At 40.5% G+C, this 27241-nt stretch overlaps 1 pseudogene; it reads left to right on the forward strand.

The window, feature by feature from the left end:
- Positions 1-905: 905 nt before the first annotated feature.
- On the forward strand, positions 906-25876 carry LOC129783047 (DEP domain-containing protein 1B-like; annotated as a pseudogene).
- Positions 25877-27241: the final 1365 nt, after the last annotated feature.

The following is a 27241-nucleotide window of genomic DNA, read 5'->3' on the forward strand; positions in this document are numbered from 1 at the left end:
CTATTAAATTGTTCTTATCTCAACCCTTGAGTTTTACGTTCCTTTCTGATTCTCCTCCTCATCCCTCTGGGTGAGGGAGAGTGAGAAAGCAGCTGCATGGTACTTGGTTGCCGGACAATGTTAAACCACGACATAAGATTACCCACATAAATGGGTATTTATAGGAATTAGGCATTAAGCATTTGCTTTGCCTGTGTGCGTGGCTTTTGCTTTACCCAATAAACTGTCTTTATGTCAACAATGAACTTTCTCACTTTTACTCTTCTGATCCTCTCCCTCACCCCACTGGGGGAGAGTAAGCAAGTGATTGTGTGGTGCGTAGTTGCTGGTTGGGGTTAAATTACAAGTCTTCTATGGGCTGCCTGATCAAGGGGAACCTATCGATGAAGCCTTCTTACTCCAGCTACAGAAGGTACAGTGCTCACAGGCTCTTATCCTGCTGGGGGACTTCAACCACCCTGACATCTGCTGGAAGAGTCACACGGTGAGATGCAGGCAATCCAGGAGACTCCTGGAATGCATTGAGGATAACTTCTTAGGCTAGATAATAGACATCCTTACCAGAGGGGTTGTGATACTGGATCCATTGATCACCAACACAAGCAAGCTAATCAGTGATAGCAAAATAGGAGGGAGGCAGCCTTGGCTGCAGTGATTGTGCACTGGCGAAGTTCGCAGTCCTGAGGGATGTGGGTCAGGAGAAGAGTAAAGTCAGGACCCTGAATTTTAGGAAAGCACTCTTCTGGCTCTTCAAGGAGTTAGTCAATAGGACTCCCCATGGAAACTGCCCTCGGATGCAAGGGAGCAGAAGAGAGCTGGCAGATCTTTAAGGATGCTTTCCATAGAGTGCAAGACCTCTTGATCCCCACATGTAAGAAATGAGGCAAGGAAGGCAAGAGAGGGGCATGGATGAGTCGAGACCTGGTGGTCAAACTAAAGGGCAAGAAGGAAATACACAGGCAATGGAAGCAGGGACAGGTATTCTGGGAAGAGTATAGGGACAGGGCCAGGAAGGCCAAGGCGTGGCTGGAGCACAACTTGGCAAGGGATGCAAAGAATAATTAGAAGGGCTTCTACAGGTATGTCAGCCAGAAAAGGAAGGTTAAAGAAAGCTTACCCCTCCTGATGAACAAGACTGGCAATCTGGTAGCAACAGACAAGAAGGCTGAGGTAGTCAACTTTTTTACCTCAGTCTTCACTGTCATTCTCTCTTCCCACACCTCTTGAGGGTGTGGACCGCAAGGCAGGGACTGAGGGAGCAAAGACTCTCCCACTGTAAGAGAAGGTCAGGTTTATGACCACCTGAAGACCTGAACATACATAAATCTATGGGACCTGACAAGACGTATCCCAGAGTCTTGAAGGAATTGGCTTCTGTTGTTGCCAGGACAGTCTCCATGATATTTGAAATGTCACTGTAGTCAGGTGAAGTCCTCAGTGACTGGAAAAAGGAAAACATTGCACCCATTTTTAAAAAGGGGAGAAAGGAGGACCCTGGGAGCTACCGACCTGTCAGCCTCACCTCTGTGCCTAGGAAGATCATGGAACATATCCTCCTAGAAACTATGCTAAGGCACATGGAGGACAGGGAGGTGATTTGAGACAGCCAGCATGGCTTCACCAAGGGCAAGTCTTCCCTGACCAACCTAGTGGCCTTCTATGATGGAGTGTCCACATCAGTGGACAAGGGAAGAGCTACGGATGTCATCTATCTGGTCTTCTGTAAAGCCTTTGACACAACCCCCTCCAGCAGCCTTCTCTCTAAATTGGAGAGTGATGGATTTGATGGGTGAACTGTTTGGTGGATGAGGAATTGGTTGGATGGTCACATTCAGAGAGTAGTGGTGAATGGCTCAATGTGCGGATGGAAATCAGTGGCAAGTGGTGTCCCTCAGGGTCTGTATTGGGACTAGTACTGTTTAATATCTTCATCAGTGACATGGACAGTGGGATTGAGTGCACCCTCAGCAAGTTTGAAGATGACATCAAGCTGAATGGTGTGTTTGACACACCTGAGGGACGGAATGCCACCCAGAAGGACCTGGACAAGCTCAAGAAGTGGGCCCATGTGAACCTCATGAGGTTCAGCAAGGCCAAGTGCAAGGTCCTGTACTTGGATCAGGGCAATCCCTAGTATCAATACAGGCTGAGAGATGGAAGGGATTGAGAGCAGCCCTGCTGAGAAGGACTTGGGGATACTGGTGGATGAGAAGCTGGACAGAAGCCAGCAGTGTTTACTTGCAATCCAGAAAACCAACCGTATCCTGGGCTGCATCAAAAGAAGCATGGCCAGCAAGTCAAGGGAGGTGATTCTGCCCCTCTACTCCACTCTGGTGAGACCCCACCTGGGGGACTGTGTTTAGCTCTGGAGCCCTCAGCACAGGGAAGACATGGACCTGTTGGAGTTGGTCCAGAGGAGGGCCACAAAATTGATTAGCTGGATGGAACATCTCTCCTATGAGGAAAGGCTGAGAGAGTTGGGGCTGTGCAGTGTGGAGAAGAGAAGGCTCCGGGGAGACCTTATTGGGGACTTTCAGTATTTAAAGGGGACCTACGGAGAAGATGGGGCCAGACTTTTTAGTAGGGCCAGTAGTGATAGGACAAGGGGTAATGGTTTTAAACTAAAAGACGGTAGATTCAGGCTAGATATAAGGAAGAAATTTTTTACAATGAGGGTGGTGAAACACTGGAACAGGTTGCCCAGAGAGGTTGTAGGTGCCCCACCCCTCAAAACATTCTAGGTTAGGTTTAAGATATCCCTGCTCATTGCATAGATGTTGGACTAGGTGTCCTTTAAAGTTCCCTTCTAACCCAAACTATTTTATGAAATTAAAGCATCTTTGCTGCTGTGATATTTCATTTAAAATATTATTGCCACCATGTTTTCCATGTTGTAGATATGTGAAATAGCAGATTGGAACCTGTTTTGGTTTGTGAAGTAAATGCTCTGGAGGAGGTTTCAATGTTCATTTTACAGACAACTGGAAGACCTCCAAGATATTAATTTCCTCTTTGCAGAAATGACAGAACTGAACATGAGCGCTTTTCATAATTTTCAGTGCAAAGTAAACACTTTAATGTACTGGTGAAGATGCAGTTCGAAGTAGTTTGTCTGAATTTTCCAAGGCAAGTTAAGGATTTGCATTGTTATCCATTTTGATTGAATTGTACGATTAGTAGGTGTAACTAGTTCATACTGAGTACTGGAGGTACTAAAGTATAGATATAATTCAAGCTAGATCCTACATTAAGGTATAGCCTACCTTTGCAATCAGTGAATCCAACATTCAGGAGGAACTTAAAGAATTTTCAGCTTTGGTTTTATCTTATGGTTTAACATTCCTCTCAGGTTTTTTTTTCCTTTTTAATTTCTGTCTTTCTACCCTATGCAGAGGAACTACCTCACTGGATGGTGTCAGCAATGAAATGTCTAGTAAACTGTGAATAAATTTGGGGGGGGGACATACATGGACAGCCACACACTCCCATAAAAATCAATTGAACTGACTGCCTTTACTGCTTCATCAAATACTGTTTATATTCACAGTCAATATTTTTTCTGATCACTGTCTTGAAAAAAAGTTGGAAAAGACCAGCCAGCATATGTTCATCTGCCAGTGCAGTTTATTTCAATTAAATATATGAAGGTTTAACTATTATGTTCATTTTTTTTCTCTATTATGTGTTTTCTCTATTATGTATGTGGATCTATTGGAAATAAAAGTGAAATTTTATTTCAGTTTCTGCTTTGTTTAGTGGGTTTTTTAGGGTCCAGTTGTTCAGACTTGAAGCAGTCTACATCTTCAGTATTTGAAAGAGATGTCTTCAAAACTATAGTGGACTACTCTGTCCAGATGAAAGAACATCTTCTTGCATTTTTGTTTGGATGTTTTTGTTAGTGTGTTAGGTAAGCAGTTTGGAATGTAGTGAAAAAAATTATCCTTTTAATTAACTTCATGGAATTAATTTGCCACATCAAAATAGTACCACACCTTATTTCTTTAGAACCTGTCCTGTTCATGCTACATGGATAACATTTTGCTATTTAAATTTTTTTCATATCACAAGTTGGTTTTATTCTTGTGTGGTTTTGATCACATTATAAAGACAAGCAATTGAAGACTTTCTGACTAATTTTTAAAGGTCTCTGTTGCTTAACACTGCTTAGAGCTAACATGGTTTTTAACAATTATATATTTATTTTTACAAATGCCTAAGTGTTTTATACTCACATAAGCTTTTAGAAGTTGCTTGACTGAAGTCTAGATTAAAAAGGATTAGGGCTGTAAGGATTGTTTTTAACCCTGGCAATATGACATTTGAAGGAAATGGAAATCCTTCATTGCTTAAACTTAGAATAGACATTAACTAAATTAGTGATTTAAAGAAAGAATAGTTTAATTATTCTCTATAACTTTTTAAGAGTTTCTACTATAACAGTTTAACTTACCCTGTAGCTATAGATGGCCCATTGAAAGATAGTAAATATGAAAATATTTGATTACATTTTATGATTGCATTTCAGAAAAGAACCACTGAGTTTCTTTAAGTGGGAACAATATTGCTTTTAATTAATTATCCAGATGAAAAAGGAATTTAGAATAACTTTTTCAGCTGTTTTTTTATTGGCTGTTTTAAACTATTTTTTGAATTTAAAATTTTTATACTTTGTTAGCATCTAGTTGACAGTCTTGCTTCAAACTAAATATAGTTCCTTTTTTGACTTTTTTCTTAGACAACAGATATTCTTGATATCTTTAAAAATTCTTCCTTTCACTCTCATTCTCTTTGCTTTACCATTATATTTCACATCTTTCAGGTTTTAAGAGAGTTTTATTTCACAGATATAACAATGAGAACATAGAATTCATGCCAATATTTATGTGGAAATAAAAGGAAATCACACACTGTTTAAAGGAAAAAAATAAAGTAAAAAAAATATTCTGGCGTCTTACAAAAAAAGAGGTGTAAATATGGAATCCTTCCTTACTAACAAAAATAGATTTACACAAACAATTATGGGAATACTGGCTTTCAAGAACTACTTAGTTTGTTTTCCATCTTCCTACTTAGAAAATTTACTTTAAAGTACCAGCAGTATATGTTTGAAAATTTCTGGTTTCTCTAGAAGTCTTGCCACGACAACCTCCTCCAGACACCTAATACAGGTATTTCAGTGGCTAAAAAGTTGCACTTGGCCTTAGTGGGATGATTCAGGATACCTGAGTTAGTTACTCACTAACTGAGGGGGTTGTTGGGCCAGATGATCTCCAGGCATCTTTTCCACTTTTTTTTTTTTTTTTTTTTTTTTTTTAATAATTCAATGACTAGGCTCCTTAGTTAGCCAGTGGAAGGAGTTCAAGAAAATTCAACATACCTATGGTGAAGCCTAACTCTCTTTTTTGTATTCAAAACTACTTAGAATCAGTAGTAAAAAAATAAACAAGTAAATATAAGGCAGAAATTCCTGATTTGCAGTTTCGCTATCAAGGTCTTCTCTAACCACTCTTGTTGTCTAAAACTCCTGAATTCCTGAACTCTGATTTAGTGCTTAACTATATGTGCACAGAGTTTAGGTTAAGCCGACCCTCTAGAGTTGCCAAGAAATACTAATGAAGGGACTTCTAATCAAGGGAGTTAGCCTTGGGAGAGACAAAACAAAGCACCATCCTATCTTTGTGATGTAAGCCATATGTACTTAGACTATTTTGTTCATGTTAAACTGATTAGTCAGCTCTTATGTTCTTTAGCCTTACCCTAGAAGTGAGCTATCCTCATTAAGATACTAAAAATCATACCCCCTAAGGGAAAGACCCAGGCCCACTAAAAGACCCTTCATCAGAGAGCATGCGTAGTAGTAAAATAAGTTAGGTAATGGTATGCAAATGTGTAGCAAATCATCTATATGGACCTGCCCTCTGGGCAGGGAAAGTGTGATAAGATTTTGTGTATAATGTCTGTAACTTTGTACTGTGGTATGCTAGCTGTGTTTGCTAACATCCAGACTTGTGCAACTCTGTAATAAAACAATATCTCATTCAGTGTGTAAGATTGGCTTGTTGCACACCAGGAATGGACTTGTATTTTAGAGACAGCACTCTGACTCTTGTCTGACACTTGATCTGTGATTATTGATGGGGTGGAGAGAAGGAATTCTTTTTGGGGTCAACTGAGAGAGAAAGAGGAAAGTTTTGGGTTCTACTCAACATGTAATTAAGTCTTATCAATGAGGCTAATGTACAAACCATTGTGAAGCTGTGGGTAAATTTAGAAGATAACACGCTGCATAGAATACTATTCTGTAATGTGTCAATGCTAGTACTGAATGCTGCCTGTGAAGCAGCAATTGCTTAGCAAGTTGTGCATTTACAAAATATGAAAAAGCAGATCTACGTCTGCAGTTCCATTTCTGGGTTTTGTATTGTTTGTGTTTGGTTTTGGGTTTATTGTTGTTTTTTTTTAATGGAGTATGGCTTGTAAAACTGGCAACATATCTCAATCTGAAGACATTTATAAACCAAGATCTCAATCTTTGAGTCTTTGACTTTTCACATTGCTACTCTTATGGAATTACAGCCTTTCCACAGTGATTACAAGACTTCCTTCTTCCTTTAGTGGATACCTTTTTTGTTTAGTGGAAGACTTCAGGAAATAGTAAAGAAAGTGTTATCAGATGAGGTTTTTAGTCATTTGAGGCATCCATGATGTGATTTATTTGTATATGTATAAAAGCTCCATCTTAAAACCTGAGAAATATTTACAGAAATAATAGGTGGCTTGTGTAACCATATCAAGATGCCTCAAGACGCTGCTGTGTTTGAATGAAGATCATCTAGAGGACTTCTATTCCAAAAAGTTGGCTGAAATAGTTTTCAGAATAGCTAAGAAAATAGGACTAAGGTGTCAGTGATCATCAGATCTTTTAAGAACTTGGTAAGATTAAACTTGCTCTTAGCACAGGTTGTAATGATTCTTTATGTACAAATCACATTAAAGTTAATTATTATTCCTCAGGGCCTATATACATGCATGCAAAATCTTCCTCTGAAATTAGAAAAAGCTTTGCTTTGAAAATGAAATTAATTAGTGCTTTACCACTCTTTTCTTGGAATGAGGGAAGGGGTTAAAGAAATTTTAGTAGATCTAATTGCTTACATGCCCCGAGGCTCACCGCGGGGGGGGGGGGGGGGGGGGGGGGGGGGGGAGATAACAACCTCCTGAAGCTGCGGAAGAAAACGGTATGTTTTAGTAAAGGCGACCTGTAAGTCATGCGCTTGGCCGGGGCAGCTGGTAAATCACGAAGAGACGTCTGGCGTGCAGAATAGTCCCTGTATGGGAGGAGGGTACCCTGCATAAGGAAGGGATTTGCTGACCGATTGGGCGGCCGATCTTGAGATCTTGAGGGCAGATCGAGCAAATCCCAGGTCGCCACTGCATCCCAGTGTAGGGAGCCATCACGGACCTGCTAATGACTGGTATATAAGAAGCAGGAGAAGGGTAAGCGGACCTCTCACAATTGCGATAAAATCACTTTGCATGTTATATTTGCAGCTGCTAGATGGATGTTAACTGTATGGTTTGAATACCTGGGAATTTTGTTAATAGTTGGTGTTTTGTACGAGTGTACCATGTTTTAATAGTGCATGAATGAATGAATGTCTCTTTATGTTGATAACGAGACAAGACAAAGGGAATCACTCCTCTGGTGGTTTGGGTTGGAACCCTGGGAATATTTGAACAAGGGAGGACATTGGATAAATAGGGTGAATGAACGATATTATTTAAAAGGAGCTGTGATTCCCTGTCTAATCTGCGATAATATAAGATGCTATAATAATAGGTACGATGGTTGGCACCCAGCCTGGGTCTTACTGAAGTGCTGTTTTGTAAAAGGTGCTGGTATTGTAGCTCTAAAAGGCAGAAAGTAGAGTGCTCAAAGTGCTCTGGGTATCATCACCTCACCCTACCACCAGTCCTACACAACTTCTAAATAATTAATTAGTGTGTGGAAGAGAAAATTTCATTTTGGAAATTTAGGACATTTGGGGAAGAGGATTGGGGGAAAGCTATAGAGAAGTGCAAGAAACGGTTTGTATGGAAACTTATTAGAAGAGTAGCTGGAATGTGAGTAAAAAATTAATAAAAGATTACAATATGGGTAACACTCAAGGGGAAATTTTGAAAAAGAGTCCCTTGGATTGTGTGCTTGCTCATTGCAAAGATATTTTTGGGACTGGAGGTACAGAAAATAAAAAGACCCTTATTAAATACTGCAATCAGTGGTGTCCTTTATATAAATTGGAAAACAAAGCTAAATGTCCACTTAATGGGTCAATGGATTATAATACCCTTTCACAACTAATGCTATTTTTAAGGAGGGAAGGAAAATGGGATGAAGTCTCACATGCAGACATGGTTTTCACCCTCCAAAACCATCCAGAGTGTCAGAGGGACTGTGGGATGATACCACCACAGGACCCCATGGTACTTACACTCTGAAAGAACTTAGAGATCAACTAAAGTGGTGCTGTTCGGCATGTAGTATTGGGCAAAGGTGCACTAAAACTAACAAAATTCACCAGGTACCGGAACAAGATCTAACTGATTTGTTTAAGCCTCCCCCTTGATTACAGGAACAAGATGTGGACTCGGATGGAACTCCTGCTCTCCCAGATAGCCCTGTATCTTCCCGTACTAGGAAGAAATCTGCCTCAACAACCTTACAAGCACCTCTCCGGGAGGCAGTAGGGCCTGATGGCGGAACAATGTTAATTAGTGTGCCTTTTTCCTCCTCTGATTTAGGGAAATGGAAAAAGGTTGCAAAGGATTATCGGAATGATCTGGTAAGTGTTACCAAACACTTTCGATTTCTTATAAAACAGCATAAACCTGATTCGGAAGATTTGCAGCTATTATTGGACTCTATGACTGAGACGGAAAAACAGTTAATTTTAAAAACAGCAGGAAATTTGGCTGAGGATCATTATAAAGCTGCAGGAGGGGATGTTAAGGAATTTCCCCCCCCTCCAAAATCGAAGGTGGGATCCCAATATTTCTGCACATATGGAAAGATTACGAGGGTATTGAGAGTGAAAACTAAAGGGAATGGGCTGTCCCCAAAAGCATAAATTGGTCAGCTTTATATGCAGTTAAACAAGGTCCTTCTGAGTCCCCATCTGAATTCCTGGATCGACTGAGGGATTTAATGCACTGTAGCACAGCGCTGGATCCTAGGTCAGAAGTAGGAATACAATTAGTCTCCCTATTCTTGGGCCAATCTATGTGGGACATTAGGCGCAAACTCCAAAAGTTGCGCTCTACAGAAAGTAGAAATCTGGAAGTGTTGCTGGATGAAGCTTGGAAAGTGTTTAGTAAAAGGGAGGAAGAATATAAACAGATGCAAAGGAAAACGATAGCGGTTCTCAGGGAAGAGGAGGAAAGAAAGCCTAGACGAGAATCGTCCCGGCTAGGCAAGGACCAATGCGCACTGTGTAAGAGATTTGGTCACTGGAAAAAAGAATGTCTAAGAAATAAGGAAAAGGGACAAAATCACCAGACAAGAAGAATAGTGGCCCATGTAAAGGAAGATTGACGGGGACATGGGGAATCTACACTAGCAGATCAACTGGTTATAATAAAGCTGGGGAAGAGACAAGAGGTGGAGTTTTTGGTGGACACAGGGGCAACATATTCGGTTTTAAATCAAGCCTTGGTGCTCCAGAAGGATGACTACATCATGTTAAAAGGGGTGATGGCCAAAATGAAAAGGCATATTTTTGTAAACCTTTGAAATATAAATTAGGAAAACAATGAGGCATCCATAAATTCCTGTATATGCCCAACTCCCCAAAGACACTTTTGGGGAGGGATTTGTTGGATCAGTTGGGTACAAAAATTACATTTGAAAAAGGAGAAATTACTCTGGAAGTAAAAGATCAACAATACATTCAAATATTGAGTTTATCTTTAACCAGCTTCTCTGCAGGAAATTAGGAAGAAGAAAATTTAAACCAGATATACCCTGGGGTATGGGCCACCAGTGTACCTGGAAGGGCAAAGAATGCTCTACCTGTTGAGTTAGACTCAAAGAAGGCTGGCACCCGGTAAGAGTTAAGCAGTATCCCCTAAAGAAAGAAGATAGAGAAGGAAATCAGCCAGTGATCGAAAATTTCCTACAAATGGGATTGCTAAATGAATGTGAATCAGAATATAACACTCCCATATTACCTGTTCGCAAACCTGACGGGTTGTAACGGGTGCTTCAGGATTTGTGGGCTGTAAACAAAATAACCAAAGATCTCTATCCTATAGTAGCAAATTCATATACTTTGTTGACCGTATTGACTCCTGAATTAACATGGTTTACTGCTTTAGACCTGAAGGATGCCTTCTTTTGCCTCCCTCTCCATGAAGCCAGCCAGAAGTTATTCGCATTCGAATGAGAAAATCCCAAAAGTGGTTGTAAAACCCAGCTCACTTGGACAGTGTTGCACAAGGAATTAAAAACAGCCCCACCATCTTCCAGCAATCAGCTGGCAAAGGACTTAGAATCCTGGGAACTGTTGCCTGAAGACAGGAAATTGTTACAATATGTGGATGACATCCTGATAGCCACCAAGACAGAAGACAGTTGTATGATCTGGACAGTGAGTCTACTGAATTTCCTAGGGCTCCAAGGGTTCTGAGTGTCTAAAAAGAAGGCCCAAATAATACAACGTAAAGTGATTTATTTGGGCTATGAAATTAGCGCTGGCCAAAGGACTTTGGGACAGTCCCGCAAAGAAACAGTATGCCAAATTCAGAGACCTCAGACAGTAAAAGAGTTACGAACTTTTTTGGGAATGACCGGGTGGTGCCGACTGTGGATCTATAACTATGGACTGCTTGTTAAACCACTATATGCACTAACAACCACTGAGCAGAAACACCTTGAATGGAATAAGGAAGCCACACAGCCCTTTGAACGGCTGAAAAAGGCCCTGATGTCAGCCCCGGCTTTAGGGCTACCAGACGTGAGTAAGCCATTTTTCCTCTTCTCCCATGAAAAACAGGGAATTGCCTTGAGAATATTAACACAAGAATCTGGGTCCATATTGATGAGCAGTTGCCTACTTCTCCAAGCTGCTGGATGCAACTGCTAAGGGTTGGCCTGGATGCCTGCGAGTGGTTGCAGCTGTAATACTAAATATCCAAGAAACTAAAAAATTTACCCTGGGCCAGAAAATAACTGTTTTGGTGTCCCATACAGTATCTGCGGTGCTGGAAGCAAAGGGTGGACACTGGCTTTCTCCACAGAGATTCCTGAGATACCAGGCCATACTGGCAGAACAGGACGATGTGGAAATTATCGTTACTAACATTGTCAACCCAGCTTCTTTCCTCAGTGGGAACACAGGAGAACCAGTACAACATGACTGCCTGAAGATCGTTGAAGTGACGTACACAAGTCGCCCAGACTTGAAAGACAGTCCCATGGAAAACGGAGAAAACTGGTTCACTGATGGAAGCAGCTATGTCCCGGGTGGTAAGAGACATGCAGGATATGCCATTACCACCAGTCAAGAAATAAGAGTCAGGACCTTTGCCCACTGTAGAGGGATTTTTAAAGGACCGAGGACATATGTTACCATTGTCCGGGTTGGACAACCCAGGCCTGTTAGTTGAAGCTGCAGAGCAACTTTAAATTGTCCTGGGAACAAGCAGTGTGAGAAAGAAAACAAGCTATGCACAAACAAGAAGCCAGGTGCAGAGCAAGTCCTGGGAACCGCGAAATCAACACACTCTCATCAGCACACTCTGATCAGGCGCCTGCAGCATGCCCACCAATCAGCGACATGGACGCCCGCATGACCAGAGACTTTTATCCAATCACCTGTGTGTAAAGTCATGTGAGCGGTCAGTTTAAGTTATAAATATGATGTGTTTGTTTAATAAAGTGAGCACAGCATGTAGCCATATTGGTGTGATTGTCGTGACTTGGCCGACTCTCCACGGGGGACCCTCTTCGTCTGGCGCCCAAACAGGGACCCATTTATTCGCTTAAATGCGGTTCGCTTATAAGCGGTTTAGCTTAAATACTGTTTGCTTAAATGCAGAAGTCTCCGTGCATCGGACCCGAAGGGAAGTTGTCCCATTAGGGAGCTGGAGGTCGGAGGCGGATGGAACCTGGAAGGCGAAAAGCGGAGTCCAGAGTTCTGTGTAGAGCTGCAGATCGCACCCCCGCTGGAGGTAAGACCGCGTCGAGTAAATCGCGGCAGGGCTCCCCGCTGAGTTCCTCTCTGTGAGGGGGGGGGGAGGGCACTAAGAAAGACCGTGACAAATGTGGCAGGGCTCTCCGCTGATACCATTTCAGTGAGAGGGGGGAGCACTAAGGAAGGCCGCATCGAGTGTGGCGGGGCTCCCTGCTGATATCCTTTCTGTGAGAGGGGAGAGCTCAGAGGAAGACCGCGATGGAATTAGACGCGGCAATTAAACTGTTAACTAGCATCCTCTTTAAAAGAGGGGAGGGCATTAAAGAAACAGAAGTGGAGACCTTAGTTATCTGGGCACGAAAAAAGGATAAGATTCCCGAGCCCGCGTTATTGTTTAGTATTACGGAATGGAGAGAAGTGGGAAATTGCCTCTGGGATACTATGATCAAGGGAGGTAAAGAAGGAAATGAAGCTAAAGCGTTAGGAGCTACGTGGTGGTCTATAGTTAACACTCTGGAAACTATGAAGGCGGAAAATAAAGTAGCGGCGGCAGCTATAGAAGCATTGGGAGGAGATGTGGTAGAAAAGCCAATAGAGCAGAAGGCTGATTCACCTAAACCTTCTTTCTTGGCTACATTTTTCGGAGTTGGGCATACTCGTCCTATGAAGGGTATGTCAGCCTCTGCGTGTTCAACAGTACAGGAGCTTTTTAGATAAGACAGCGGACAATCCGGAAGTTACTCCTCGGGGGTCTGTTGTAACTGAGCCGAACCCGGAAGAGGCTGCTGAGCCTCCCCAGGAAGGAGGAGCAGCAAGTCATGCTGCACCAATCAGAGCTGTGGGTGGAGCAAGACCAAAACGGAGGGTGGCTACAGCTCATAGGTCACAACAGGGCGGGAAAAAGCGCCGTCCGATGACGCATCCTCCTCTTCCTGGTACATCATCAGATGAATTTGAGGAGGAAGGTGGGGAGAAGCTTTGTGATAACAATACGGAGAAATCTTTACAAGATGTAATAGATAAATTAAGAAACCTGGAAAAGCGAGTTGAAATGAACCTGCCTACTACTTCAATACCTGTAGTTCCTCCAGTTAGCCCAACTACCCCGCCGATGCTGAACTCAAGAAAAGATCCAACTCTATAGCGTTGGTCTGGTGTTGTTCGTGATGCTGTTTTGGAAGGTGACTGGCAGGTGACTAGCTCATTAGCTTGTCCTGTAGTGATTAATAATCTGGATGCACATAACTGGGACATGATTTATGGAAGGTTAATCATCAGACTTTAGCGATGGGAGCGTTGCAACCTGGTCTTCCAACTCCTACAATGATCCCTCAGAATTGGCAACGTTCTTACGATAGACTTGAAAGACTGTTTCTTCACGATTCCCTTACACCCTGATGACACGCAAAAAGCCTCACTAATGATGATTTCCAACCGTTCCAATCCTGGTTGCATGGCACCGAAGCCAACAGTCCTCGAACTTGGTCACCAGAACAGCGGGCTGCCCTAGAAGTTGTGTCCCGCAAGATTCAGACTGGCTGGTGTAGTTGCCGAATGGCGAATCATCCGTTATCTTTCTTGGTTTGTAATGTTGCCACTTCACCTTTTGCCCTTATTTTGCAATGGCAAAAGAAAAAGGGGGAAAATATGGCGATCATTTTAGAGTGGTTGTTTTTGCCATTGCAACCCAGACATCGTATTTTAAGTCGTCCTGAAGCAGTAGCGGCCTTGGTGAGAAAAGGAAGAGACGGGATTGTTGAAATTGATGGGACTGAACCGCCAGATATCAGCATTCCAGTCCGTGGTGATGATTATGAGTGGCTCCTGAGACATTCAACAGCCATACAGGAAGCCTTGATGGGTTATACAGGTGTTATACACAACAACCGGCCAAAAGGACCTCTCTGGAAGATGTTAGAACATTACCAGTGGATTGTGAGACCGCTATGCTCAAAAAGACCAGTTGACGGGCCAACATTGTTTACAGATGCAGGACGAAAGATGAAGAAGGCTGCATGTGTTTGGCAATCCGATAACCAGTGGCAGAAACAAGTAATCACCGGTGAACCAGGGGGAAACCTTCAAACCTTAGAACTGAAAGCAGTGTGTTGGGCTTTGGGAAGCTGGAACGACACACCTGTAAACATAGTATCAGACTCATTGTACGTAGTTGGTGTAGTACAGCACATTGAAGATGCCTTGTTGAGAGAGACAAAGAACCAACATCTTGGTGAAATGATTATACAACTGCGTAGTACTCTTCGTCAGAGAAAACATGAGTTTTGTATTATGCATATTAGAAGTCATCAGTGGACCATTGGGTTGGGCGAAGGTAATGCTAGAGCTGATGAAGCAGTCAGCTGTCTGGCAATAACTCCTCCAACAAATAAGTTTGAAGAAGCTCGTAACAGCCACAAGATATTTCATCAGAATGCAAAGTCTTTACATCGACAGTATCAAATACCCATAGCAGATGCAAAGGGTATTGTTCGCTCCTGTCCTCAATGTAGTCAATCATGGACCTGGTTTAGGGGTGGGCACTAACCCAAAAGGTCTGAAGGCACTTCAGGTTTGGCAAATGGATGTAACACATGTACCTGACTTTGGGAAGCTTAAGTATGTGCATGTCACAATTGACACCTATTCTCATTTTATATGAGCCACTGCACAAACCGATGAAAAGGCATTACATGTGGAGAGACACTTAATGTCTTGTTTGGCTGTCATGGGAGTACCTGCAGAAATAAAGACAGACAATGTTCCAGCGTATAGTAGTCAACGAGTCGCTAGGTTTATGACAACTTGGGGAATTAAACACGTTAAAGGGATTCCTCACTCCCCAATGGGGCAAGCAGTTGTTGAAAGGGCGAACCATACCCTGAAGGATTATCTTCAGAGACAGAAAGTATCGCAGGACATAGACGTAACTAAACGGTTGACTAAGGTGTTGTTTACCTTAAGCTATCTCTCCCTTACGGAGGACAGAGAGGGACCAACCACCTGTTGTTATGCATCACCAAACAGCGCGAGGGAACCAAACAACTACAGTTCCTGGTTTGAATGTTTTGTATAAAAATATGGCTTCAGGCGTATGGGAAGGACCGAATCCGGTGTTCTTTATCGGTAGAGGTTATTTTTGTATCTCCACAGATAAAGGACCTATATGGGTCCCTAGCAAGTTTGTGCGACCTTTATGTCAAGATCAGAAGATGGAAGAGAAGACTCAGAGCGAGCAGACAGAATAAACTGTCTATGTTGTAAGGGATGTAACCCGCGGGTATTATGTCAGTGTATGCTATGTGGGGTAAAACGGTTCTGTAAGCCAAAGTTTAAATGTAAATGGTGTAAAGAGTGTATGTGTTTGATTAGTAAGTGGGCATGAAGCAAGAGAAAGCATACGACTAGTGTAATACCATGCTGATTGGAGACAGTACACATCATCAGAATCTGTGAAAGCACAGATTTGTGGGGTGGAATGTAAAATAAATAAATAAATAAATTTTGGAAGTTGCAGGAGTAAAAATGTTTGAGTGGCGAACTTGGTTTACAGTCTTGATGAATTTTTTACCCATTAGCCAAAGTATTTTTAACATCTTGCCTAGGACAAACATATGGGTGACATAGGCAAATATCACGGGAATAACAGACTTTTGTTTGTCTGCAACAGGCAGACAACCCCTTTAGAACTTGTTTTATTGGTATTCCCCTGCAAGAGAATGGAACAAATTTTGACGGTTTTTGGAATGTTAAAGCAGTGAGTGGATCTGACTTCCAATCAGAATGGTAAATGTAAGAGTCCAAATGGGCAATATGTTTGGCCTTCTATGCGTAATGCAGCGTGGCAGAAGACGGTTATTGAGAATTTAAACCAGCCACATAATTTACCTTTGCAGGAGTTAGACCTATTGGCTAGCGTTGTACCTGTTGAATATATTAATGTAACTGCAACTGGTATGGCAGACTGTACCCACATGTCATCACCACTCCAACCCATGAATGGCACTGGAGTAATTTGATTTGGTGACCCATGGCAGTTATGGCTGACACGTCAAGGTGAACGGGGGTTTTATACAGGGTTTCAAAATCTAACCGGTTCACCTATTTGGGGTGAACTGAAAACTGGGGGTGTCCATATAGATGTATCAGGGGGTTATCAGTTGCCACCGGGAGTCTTTCTGATATGTGGGGACAGAGCGTGGCCAGGGATTCCTTTGTATCCTGTCGGTGGACCATGCTATTTAGGGCGTTTGATCTTGTTTGCTCCACATATGAAAGACTTATTAAAAATGACTCCACAATCTCATAGATCACGGAGGGCACTGCGCACCTTTGATGAAACATGTAATGACCGAGTCGATCTACAGTCTGTAACAGTAAATGTCCTAGCCTCCATATTTATGCCGGGGGCAATGGCAGCATTAAATGCTAAGAATATATGAAGGTTAGCGTTCTGGGGAGAGAAACAATTTAATCTTACATCACAGATTTTAAGTTCATTATTGCTTGATGTAGATAGTGTTAGGCATGCTTCGTTACAGAATAGAGCTGCAATAGATTTTTTGTTATTAGCAAATGGACACGGTTGTGAGGATTTTGAAGGGATGTGTTGTATGAACCTTTCCGATCATTCCATATCTATGCACAAGAAGTTGTCACAACTGCAGGGAAACATGAAGCATATTCTTGCTGATGATAATCCCTTCGATGAATGGTTGAGAGGATTGGGGATAACAGGTTGGTTAAAGACGTTATTGATGGAAGGAATACGCTTTGTTATAATCATTGTTGTAATGCTTTTAATTTTTTAGCTGCTTATTTTGTTTGAAGAAAGGTTTAACATCTATTGTGAAACAGACATGGGTTGTCCAAAAAGAAAAAGGGGGATATGTAGAGGGATTTTTAAAGGACCGAGGACATATGTTACCATTGTCCGGGTTGGACAACCCAGGCCTGTTAGTTGAAGCTGCAGAGCAACTTTAAATTGTCCTGGGAACAAGCAGTGTGAGAAAGAAAACAAGCTATGCACAAACAAGAAGAAATAGTGCAAAATAAGGAACAATAAACATCGATTGTGACTGTGTATGTCTGCTCAAGGAATGTAGGTGTGACTGTATATGTCTGCTCAAGGAGTGTAGGTGGTCACGTAACCATATAGTTTTAAGGAAATAACTAATGAAAGAAAGAGTCTGTTCTTCTTCCTCTAACGAAAGGGGCTATTTATAAAAAGGATGAGAAACATTCCAATGTTATTTAGAGGGAGCATTAAATCTCCTTGCTAAGGAAAACTAGATGGTCGACAAGGACATGAATTAGCTGCAAACATGCAAGACCACCACTTTCCAGGCAAAGGACTGATAAGCTAATTAACATTCAAAACCAGAGTATGTGGGTTTAGGTAGCGAATATGTATAGGCGTTGATTGAACATTCATTTGTTTTATTGTATAAATATGAGATGGTTCATCACTTCGGGCATGCACACTTGTGGTGGAGCAATCCCCCGTACATCTGCGCGCAATAAACATACCTACTTTATAACTTTCGAGTTATAGAGTCTAATTCCGTACGTCACTGGGAACCGCGAAATCAACACACTCTCATCAGCACACTCTGATCAGGAGCCTGCAGCATGCCCACCAATCAGCGACATGGACGCCCGCGTGACCCAGAGACTTTTATCCAATCACCTGTGTGTAAAGTCGTGTGAGCAGTCGGTTTAAGTTACAAATATGACGTGTTTGTTTAATAAAGTGAGCACGGCACGTAGCCATATTGGTGTGATTGTCGTGACTTGGCCGACTCTCCACGAGGGACCCTCTTCGGACCACGATCACCTCTACACAGAAAGCAAAAATAATTGCTCTAACACACACCTTGGAATTAGCCCAAGTTGTGAATGTTTACACCCAGCAGAGATGGGCCAAATTGGAAAAGGCAATGGACCTGGACAACAATGGCAGATTGATATTACAGAACTCCCAAGAAAAAGGGGGTTTTGATATTTATTAGTATTAACTGATACCTTTTCAGGTTGGCCAGAAGCATTCCTGATCAGAACGGCCAAGGCTTGGGAGGTAACCAAAATACTGGTACAAGAGATAATATCATGTTTTGGGGTTCCTGCAACCGTATCCTCTGACAGAGGACCACACTTTATTTCAAAGGTGGTACAGCAAATTAGCCAACATTTGGGTATAGATTGGCAACTTCATACCCCATATCGCCCTCAGTCAAGTGGCCAAGTAGAAAAAATGAACCATCTGATCAAACAACAAATTGTGAAATCGGGACAAGAAACAAACTTGGCCTGGCCTCAGTCTCTTCTGTTAGCCCTTCTGCACATACGAACTAGACCAGGGGCGAAGGAAGGACTGAGCCCCTTTGAAATCTTTTATGGACGACTTTATGAGATACAGAGTGGAATATCTATACAGGTTAGGGATGAAATCATTACTTCCTACATGGTGGCATTGAGCAAATGACTCGATGAAATCAGGAAACATGTGGTTGGAACTCAGGGAAGAGGTTTGGACGGACCTGTACACAATATACAACCTGGAGGCTATGAGTATATGAAGTCCCTTGCAGAGAAAACCCTGGAGCCACAGTGGGAAGGACCATTCCAGGTGCTTCTTACCTCTTTTACAGCCATCAGGATTAAGGAACAGAGTGCCTGGATACATCAAACTAGGGTGAAGAAATCACCACGGAATGTCTGGACTTCTGAAGTCCAGGGACCCTTGAAATTCAAACTGCAAAGGTAGAATGTGGATTAAAATTTGCTTAATCCTGACAAACCTACAGGTGATTAGGGTGACTGCTTGGCAAGAGAATTTTTATGTACAGTTAACACAGAATATTACCCAAATTATAAATAAGACTGACTGTTGGATTTGTACCCAAATGCCAAAACATTCTGGCCTTGGAATGCCCTTAATAGGTATTCCATTGCCATTGAATGTTTCTTGGACAAATGTTACTTTCTGGTGAAATACCACTTTTAGAAAAGATTCCCAAGCCAAGTGGGACCAGGAGCTAGAAATGGAAACAATAACAGCCAATACCTCAGGAGACCATTGTTTGGTAAGTTCGGGAAACAGCATGTTTTTTGGAAAATACTCAAAGTGTAATGAATCCATTTCATTGAACATGACAACTATAGACCCAACATTCCAGGCACATAATTATACTGGTCTTCGGGTTCCGGTAGGAACAGGGTGGTATTGGTTGTGTGGCACAGCAACTTGGAAAACTTTACCTCTGGGGTGGTGAGGAGCATGTACCTTAGGCGCTCTGGTTCCTAACATCACTATTATTGATAAAACAACACTAGACCCTGTGAGAAGAGGAAGGAGGAGTATTTTGATCAGAAATTGAAGAACAGATAACCCCTTAATTGAAAGACTGACAGGCTATCATAGCTTTATGCGATGGCTAATCCCATCATTGGGAGTTAGTGAGTTAGAGAAAGCTATAGTAAGCATCTCAGCTGTAATAGAAACGATTGAAAACAAAACTATAGATGCAATCAGAGCCCTCCAAGAAGAAATTAGGAGCCTGTCAAAAGTAGTAGCACAAAATTGTATGGCTTTAGATCTATTATTAGCCTCACAAGGAAGAGTATGTACAATAATGTCAGCTGTTGTATGTACCTAGACCAGAGTGGCCGAATCACTGCTGACTTACAGGAAATTGGGAAACAGGCAAAGATCTTACATGAAGTAACTCAAGATGACATCTTTTGGGGTTTTTCCGAGCTGTCGGAAAAACTGACCTCCTGGTTACCAAATTTAACATGGTTAAAACAATTGTTTGTTATAATAATAATAATTATCCTGTTCTCCATAATCTTTTGCATAGCAGTTTGATGTGGCAGGTGGTGTTTCCAAAACACAGGAGATTACTATAGTGAATGGAAGAAAAATCAATTACGACGGAAACTAGACTCCAACAAATATTTTGAAAAACTGTTAGATAAAAATCAATGTATTAGATTGAGTATAGTAAAATAATTTACTAATTTTCTAGAAAAGGGGGGGATGAGGAAGGAGTTAAAGAAATTTTTGTAGATCTAATTGCTTAACAATTACCTAGATTGTTGTTGATAAATAATGCTTTGTTTTACTAACTATTGTGCAAATGAACTAAAGCAAGGAGTCTAGAGTTCCTCCTGAAGGACAGTTCCTGATGAGAACTAGCTAAAACCAACTCTATAGTTTGGACAAAGACCAAGGAACAACTGAGTCTGCGCAAAGAGAGAAGGTAAAAAGTTCAGAGCGAGGGAGACTACCAAGCCTTCATCCCCACGACACATGACCTCTACCAAGAGACAGTATGCAAGCGCAGTTTGGTGGGAATTATGTAAATGACTTCTTGGAGCTAATTTTAATATGAAACAGAAGTAGGTTATGAATATGTATAGGCGTATTTGGAAATCAAATGTTACCAATTTGTTAATAAGTTAAAATTGATAGATTTTATTTGATTAATTAATTGATTTTATAAAATCATTTAACAGAATTAAAATATAGAAGCATAAGGAAAAAAAAAAATTATAGGAAACTTACAGCTACACAGTAAGAGTTGTTATGGAATCTTTTGTACGTCTTGTACCAAGGCTAGAAGAAGGGCCTGGAACTATTGTAATAACTCTAGGGTTGAAAGGTTCCATTGTATTTAACCAGTCTTCTGTACGCAGAGGTGTATTGAAATGTCAGAATATGAGATTAATGGGAACTGGGGAGAGTTGACTGGAACAGCTTGTAGGTACCTGCCAAGAAACCGTGAACTTTAGTAAAAGGTAATTCCGGCAGGGGGAGATCGTGACCACCGACTCATATACCACCTACCCAAATCGTACCCCAGACCCATTTCTAGACCTTTCTAAGCTCTACTGCACAGAATCGGATATAGGAGGAGAATATGTTAATGATTTACGGGAAATATCATGGTTATGCATGAATATTTAATGAATATGTATGAATAAGTTCTATATATGGAATCTGATTTGGGGACCTGGTGTGCGTTGATCGTGAGAGGACTTGCTCACGCACCCGGCCGTCAATAAAGAAGTGTCTGCTTATCTACATCACATTGGTGTCGATAAGTTCTTCATTCCGAGATTTCGGTAACACTTATGTATATGCAACATTTGATTGTATAAATTGAGGCAAGTTGTTGCCCCTGGTGTGCATGGCTTTGGTGGGACTACCCCCCAGTGCTGCCCAGCGCTGAATAAACATACCTACTTTACAGTCTGATAAGATTGTGGAGTCTGATTCCGCAAGTCAGGAATACTGTCCGTATTAGCTGCTGTAAATACTACTGCACACGTCTGTTCTTTTTTTAATGACAAACAACTTTCACTTTTTACAGTGTGGAATTGACTGGGACAGCAGTGGATGCTGTTTATGTTGACTGTAGTAAGGCTTTCAACGCTGTCTTCTATCACATCCTTATAGGTGAACTGAGGAACTACAGGCTAGATAAGTGGGCAGTGAGGTAGATCAGAAACAGTCTGAATTGCTGGGCTCAAAGGGTTGTTTGTGATTTGTAGCACAAAGTCCAGCTAGAGGTCAATCAGTAAGGAGTAGTCCAGGGGTCGATAATGGGGCCAATAGCAGTTAACACTTCATTAATGACCTGGATGGTGGGACAGAGTGTGCCTTAAACAAGCTTGCAGGTGATACAAAACAGGGAAGAGTGGTTAATGCAGCAGAGGGTTGTACTGCCATTCAGGGAGACCTTGACAGGCTGAAGAAATGGGCAAACAGGAATCTCATAACGTTCAACAAAGGGAAATGCTAAGTCCTCTCATGGGCAGGAATAATCCCATGCACCAGTACATGCTAGGGAGGGCAACTGACTTGAAAGCAGCTTTGCTGAGGAGGACTTGGCAGTCCTGGTGGACTCTCATGTGACTATAAGCCAGCATTGTGTCCTTGTGGCAAAGATGATAGCTACGTAAAGAACATTGCCAGCAGGCTGAGGAAGCTGATCTCTACTCAGCACTGGTGAATGAGTCCAGTGGAGGGTCACAAAAATGATTAAGGGCTTGGAGCATCTGTCATATGGGGAGAGACTGAGAGCAGGGACTGTTTAGCCTGGAAAGGAGAAGGCTCAGGGAGGATCTTATTAATGCATATAAAAAACTTATGTGGGAGGAGTAAAGAAGAGGGAGCCAGACTTCCATCAGTGATATATAATAACAGGACAAGAGCCAATGGGCATGAACAGAAATACAGGAAATTCCACTTATACATAGGAAAATAGCTTGTGTTTTCTTCTGATGTTTTTTTTCCTCTGTTGTGGTTTGTTGTTTGGTGTTTTTTTAATTGGAAGGTGGTCAAACACTGGAAGAGGTTGTCCAGAGAGTCTGTGGAATCTCCATCTCTGGAGATATTAAAAACATGACTGTACATATACCTGGGCATCTTGCTGTAGATAACCCTGCTTTGAGCAGGAGGAGAGGTCTAGATAATCTCCAGAGGTCCCTTCCAACCTCTATAATCCTAAGGGAAAAAAAAGGTATATCTCTTTGTCTTCTTCTTTGTTCCTTTTTTAAGTGAAATTACTATTAGACTTCAGTCATACAGATATTTTTCTTCTGATTTCTGTTTTGTTCTGATAGTGCTATTTAGGCAAATGTGTAGTAGATGGCTGAGCCTTAGAAACCTAAAAGAGGGTGACATTTTGGTGGTAAGACCTCTTTATAGGTGCCTAAACTACTATCAGATTCTACTGTGCTTGTCCAGTCTTCAAATTTTTCTGGCATGCTGACATTCTGTGTTTTCTCAAGAGTTTGTAAGTAGAATTAGTTGTAGATTTAACTTCTATAGGTGTGGGGGACATGTCAGTATTATCATAGCTGTCAATGATGTTCAAGCACGTGTTTTGTTTAGACTCTCTAACTGTTGCCCCAGACAACTTTTTTTATGTGGTTGCTGCATTTGTGCATACATCTCAGTCATGTTGACGGTTATGCAAGAGCAAAGGATGAACCAAGATGGTTTAGTTTTTCATGTCTACTAATATCTAGAGCTATAGGTTATGGTTATTAATATTCCCCAATGTATCAGAAAGAAATCTTGTAAATACTGAAACAAGGTGCATAGTGGGAAGTGAGTCCAGTTCTAGGGATATCTTCTTAGACTCTTAGGGGAGTGGAGTTCTAAGAGTATTGAATGAGTAGGAAAGGAATTTGGGGGTACAGGTTTAGAAATGTTATGTGAAATGATATGGAAATATATAATTGAGAAATGTTGCCAAATCTCCTTATCTTGTATAAAACAGGTCTGCTGCAAAAACATAGCAAGGCTGTAGAAGCTCTTCAGATATCTTGTCTTCTGCTGCCACCAGAAAATCAGAAAAAAAAATACAGCTGTTGGTGAGTATGGCAAGAATTAGCTTTCACAATGATTTGCCACCTCTTTCTGAATCAATGCAGACCAGAATCTTGGTATGTACAGTGTAAGGCAGAAGGTCTAGACAAAGATATTGGAATAGCATAAATAAAGGATTCTTACTGGAGAGTGTATGGAAAATACAGTTTGCTTGTTTGATGAACAGTTCATCTATTCTAGCTATGTGAAAAGCTACTCTGAATTTGAATAAATTTCTTGGTAAGTTGTGAGCAAATGAAGAATTTGCTCAGAATTTGGAGGTTTCCTTATCTTTAAAAACTGATTTTACACACAGACATGGATAGGTTCACTGTTGAGTGGAAAAAATAAAATGCAGTGGAACATGAGGTCTCTGGTGTTCTTTATCACTGCAGAAAGTGCAACTTAAATAGACTATTTCAGTCATAGAAATCTGTAGCTGAATGTTTTGGTTTACCTTTTTTCAGCCATTAAAAAAAAACACAACAAAACTACCAGTTTATTTAAGTACTTATTTTAGTTCATCACTTAACTACAGATATCTTTTTCTCTGAAAGTAGTTTTAGTCAGATCTCTACAAAGCCTTATTTTGTGCTAATGTTCTTTCTGTATTGCTGTTTGTAGAGTTATCGCTGATGTTTGCAACAGCATGTTTTTATAGTGATGTGTTGGAAGTACGGTAAGTATTGTGCTGTTAAAATATATTTTACTAAAAGATCACTCTTGAAATACAGTCCAATTCCCCCTCTCCCCCAACAGAAAAATATACAATAAAGATATTTTTCTTTCTCAGGTGGTTTAGGCATTTTTCCATTATATTCTCTGTTCAAAAGATGAAATGGACTTGGATTTGGATGAACTGCTTGCTGCTAAAATAGTATTTTTTTGCATGGACAATTATCAAGAAATCTTAAATGTTCTTTCCTCAAAATTTTCTATAGTGGAACATGTACATCTCCAAAAAATTCAAGTAGATGTCTAGTGAAAAAAACTCCTATGTCTCTGCTTCTAGATCAAATTTATCCTTTTTGCTCCAAAATCCAATAGTTCTTAAAGACTTTGTTCTGTCTCTGCTAGCATATGAAGAGCTAATTATTTTTGCTGATATTCAACCATAACTGTATTTAAATGAAACTAAGCAGATATTGAATGGTTTAGAGACAAGAACTCTAAAAATATGTTTTCCTGTTGGTCAGCACTCTCTTCTTCAGGGAATAGAGTCCTGATCTGGCAAATTGTTTGTGGTAGTGAGGAAAACCGTAAACAGCTAAATAGTGTTTCTATTAATGTTCAAATTTTCTTTTAGATCCATCCTTACTCGCTCAGTTTTTCAGAACTCTTTTTCTATTTCCTGATACCATATTTTCTGTTCAAAGCTGCTTTTTAGTTCTTCCTTCCTTAATTTCTATTGAAATAGTTACTTTTAACCTCTTCCAAGAAAGGGTTAAACAGGCTTCCTCTGTGTCATGTTTTTTTGACTCATTAGAACTCACTCAATTAGTGCAGGAGATAGAAGGTAGAATTTGGGGTCTTTACTCCATATCTTCTTTACTTAAAGACTTTAGGTGGTCAATTTGATTAGGCCAGTTCTTGCAAATGTATAGCAGAAAAAAAAAGCTGTTCTTTTTTTACTCTTTCTTCAAATAAAATATGTTGGAACTGATACTGATGCAACTTTTCCTCCTGCATCATTTTGTCACCAAATCAGTAAAGATGAACTTGAATACCAAAGGGAAACTGATTCAAGAACCACTGGCAGCTTTATTGGAAGAAATTGCAATGAATACAGAAATGTCTGTGAAAGACAAGAAGCAGCAGCTCTCAAGCAAGTAAATAAAAATTCCTCCACAGTCTTTAATTTCAATTTAAAAAGCTTTATCCGGTAGTCCTCTAGAGAAATAATGAGATTTTAAAATAGTAGATACTTTTGGGGAGTTATAAATTTTGAATCACTTAAAATAAGGGTTCTGTGATGAATCAATACATATTGTAAAATATCACTTAATTTTGTATATAGACGTATAGAGAGTCCATGGGAAAAATAAACATTTTCCTGCTCCAGAAGCAGAGGTTACACTTTTAATAGTTTTTTAAATTACAAGTTTGAGTGAATTCTTCATTTAAATTGATGTACTTTTCTAGTTTCAGAAATCTTACCCTCAAGTGTATAGAGTACGATTTCCTACCCTTGAAACTGAAGTGGTGCTATTTCCAGAAAAAGACTAAACAGAAAACACCAGTTCTGATGTGGTCCTTAAAAAAGCCTTTTCAACCATTTCACAGAACCAGAAGCTTTTGGATGTAAGTGGTTTGAAATACATCAGTGAACTGTCAGAGAATATTAACAATGGATCTTAGGCAAAAGGAGCCTGAGCAGCATGTAATTACTCAAAAAAAACCCACTACTAGAGATACTGTTAAGACAGCAGAAAAGGTCAAAAGAAGAAAGAATTGAGGTGGTAGAAATGTGAGCCATTATCCTTATTTTTGTAAATATATGTTTGGGGTTTTTTAATGGCTGTTATTTAAAACAAGCAAGCAAATAAACAAACACACACACCCCCAACTCAAGGTGATTAATCTACGTGGGCGATAAAGTACACTTGCTGTAGTTTTGATTTAACCATCATTTCAAGGCCTATAATGTATCTGTGTGTAATGTATTGTTGGTAACTAGTCAACAGCAGTTTTTCCATGAAAATGAGTAAAAATGTTTAAGCTAGGCTGTTCACATATAGCTTGAAATTAATTTCCTGTACATGCTTGAATGTATGAAACACTGGGTTTTGTTTTACTGTTGTGTTACCTTAGTGTTCTTGATGTGTAAGATTTATTTTTGAAAATTGTGAAAACTAATTCTTAATTTTCTGATTCATATAATGCATTACAACTTGAGTCAACTCCTGTTGAAATTCAATTAACTTCTATAGTGCAGACCCATTCCTTTAAGTCTTTTCCATATGCTCTTACTAAATATTGCCCTAAAAAATTGGATGTTTGTCCAATAGAACATGTTTTATAAGAAACTCTGAAGCCTTGCATTTCCTCTGGAAATGGAATGCAAATATTGAAGTATACATGCCTGTAATGATATTTTTTTGCATTATTAAATCTACTGCACCTGTAACTTGACTGTGCATATAACTAACTAGATACTGATAGCACTTTTGAGCTATTAAAGCATTAACATTTTCAGATATTTACTTAGAATGGTGGTTTCATGTTATTCATTAAAGAGTAGCATTTCATACCTCATTGAATGTCAAAGTAGTCTGTGCAGGAGAGAAGGTAGCTGACATCCCAACAAATTTCTATCTGATGTTTTAGTAAGCAACATAGTGACTATCCTGTAATGCAACATTGATGGTATTTTTACTTTGCTAACCTCCTAAACAGTTGATAAGCTTTAAGATGTACATTACAAGGTTGTTGGTTTAATGGATTGGAATAGTTCTTGGGCATTGTGCTTTTGATGAACAGTACATGTTTCCATGATCTCTTTTCACACACCATTTATACTTGGATTTCATATCAGTAATCTTTATTTCTTAAGCAAAAATGATAAAAAGGTGTAGTGGGGGTTTGCATGGCAAGGTTTTGATAGTGGGGGGCTACAGAAGTGGCTTCTGTGAGAAGATGCCAGAAGTTTCCCCCGTGACCAATGGAGCCA

The sequence above is a fragment of the Falco peregrinus genome, chromosome W (assembly GCF_023634155.1).
Source record: "Falco peregrinus isolate bFalPer1 chromosome W, bFalPer1.pri, whole genome shotgun sequence".
NCBI classification, from domain to species: domain Eukaryota; kingdom Metazoa; phylum Chordata; class Aves; order Falconiformes; family Falconidae; genus Falco; species Falco peregrinus.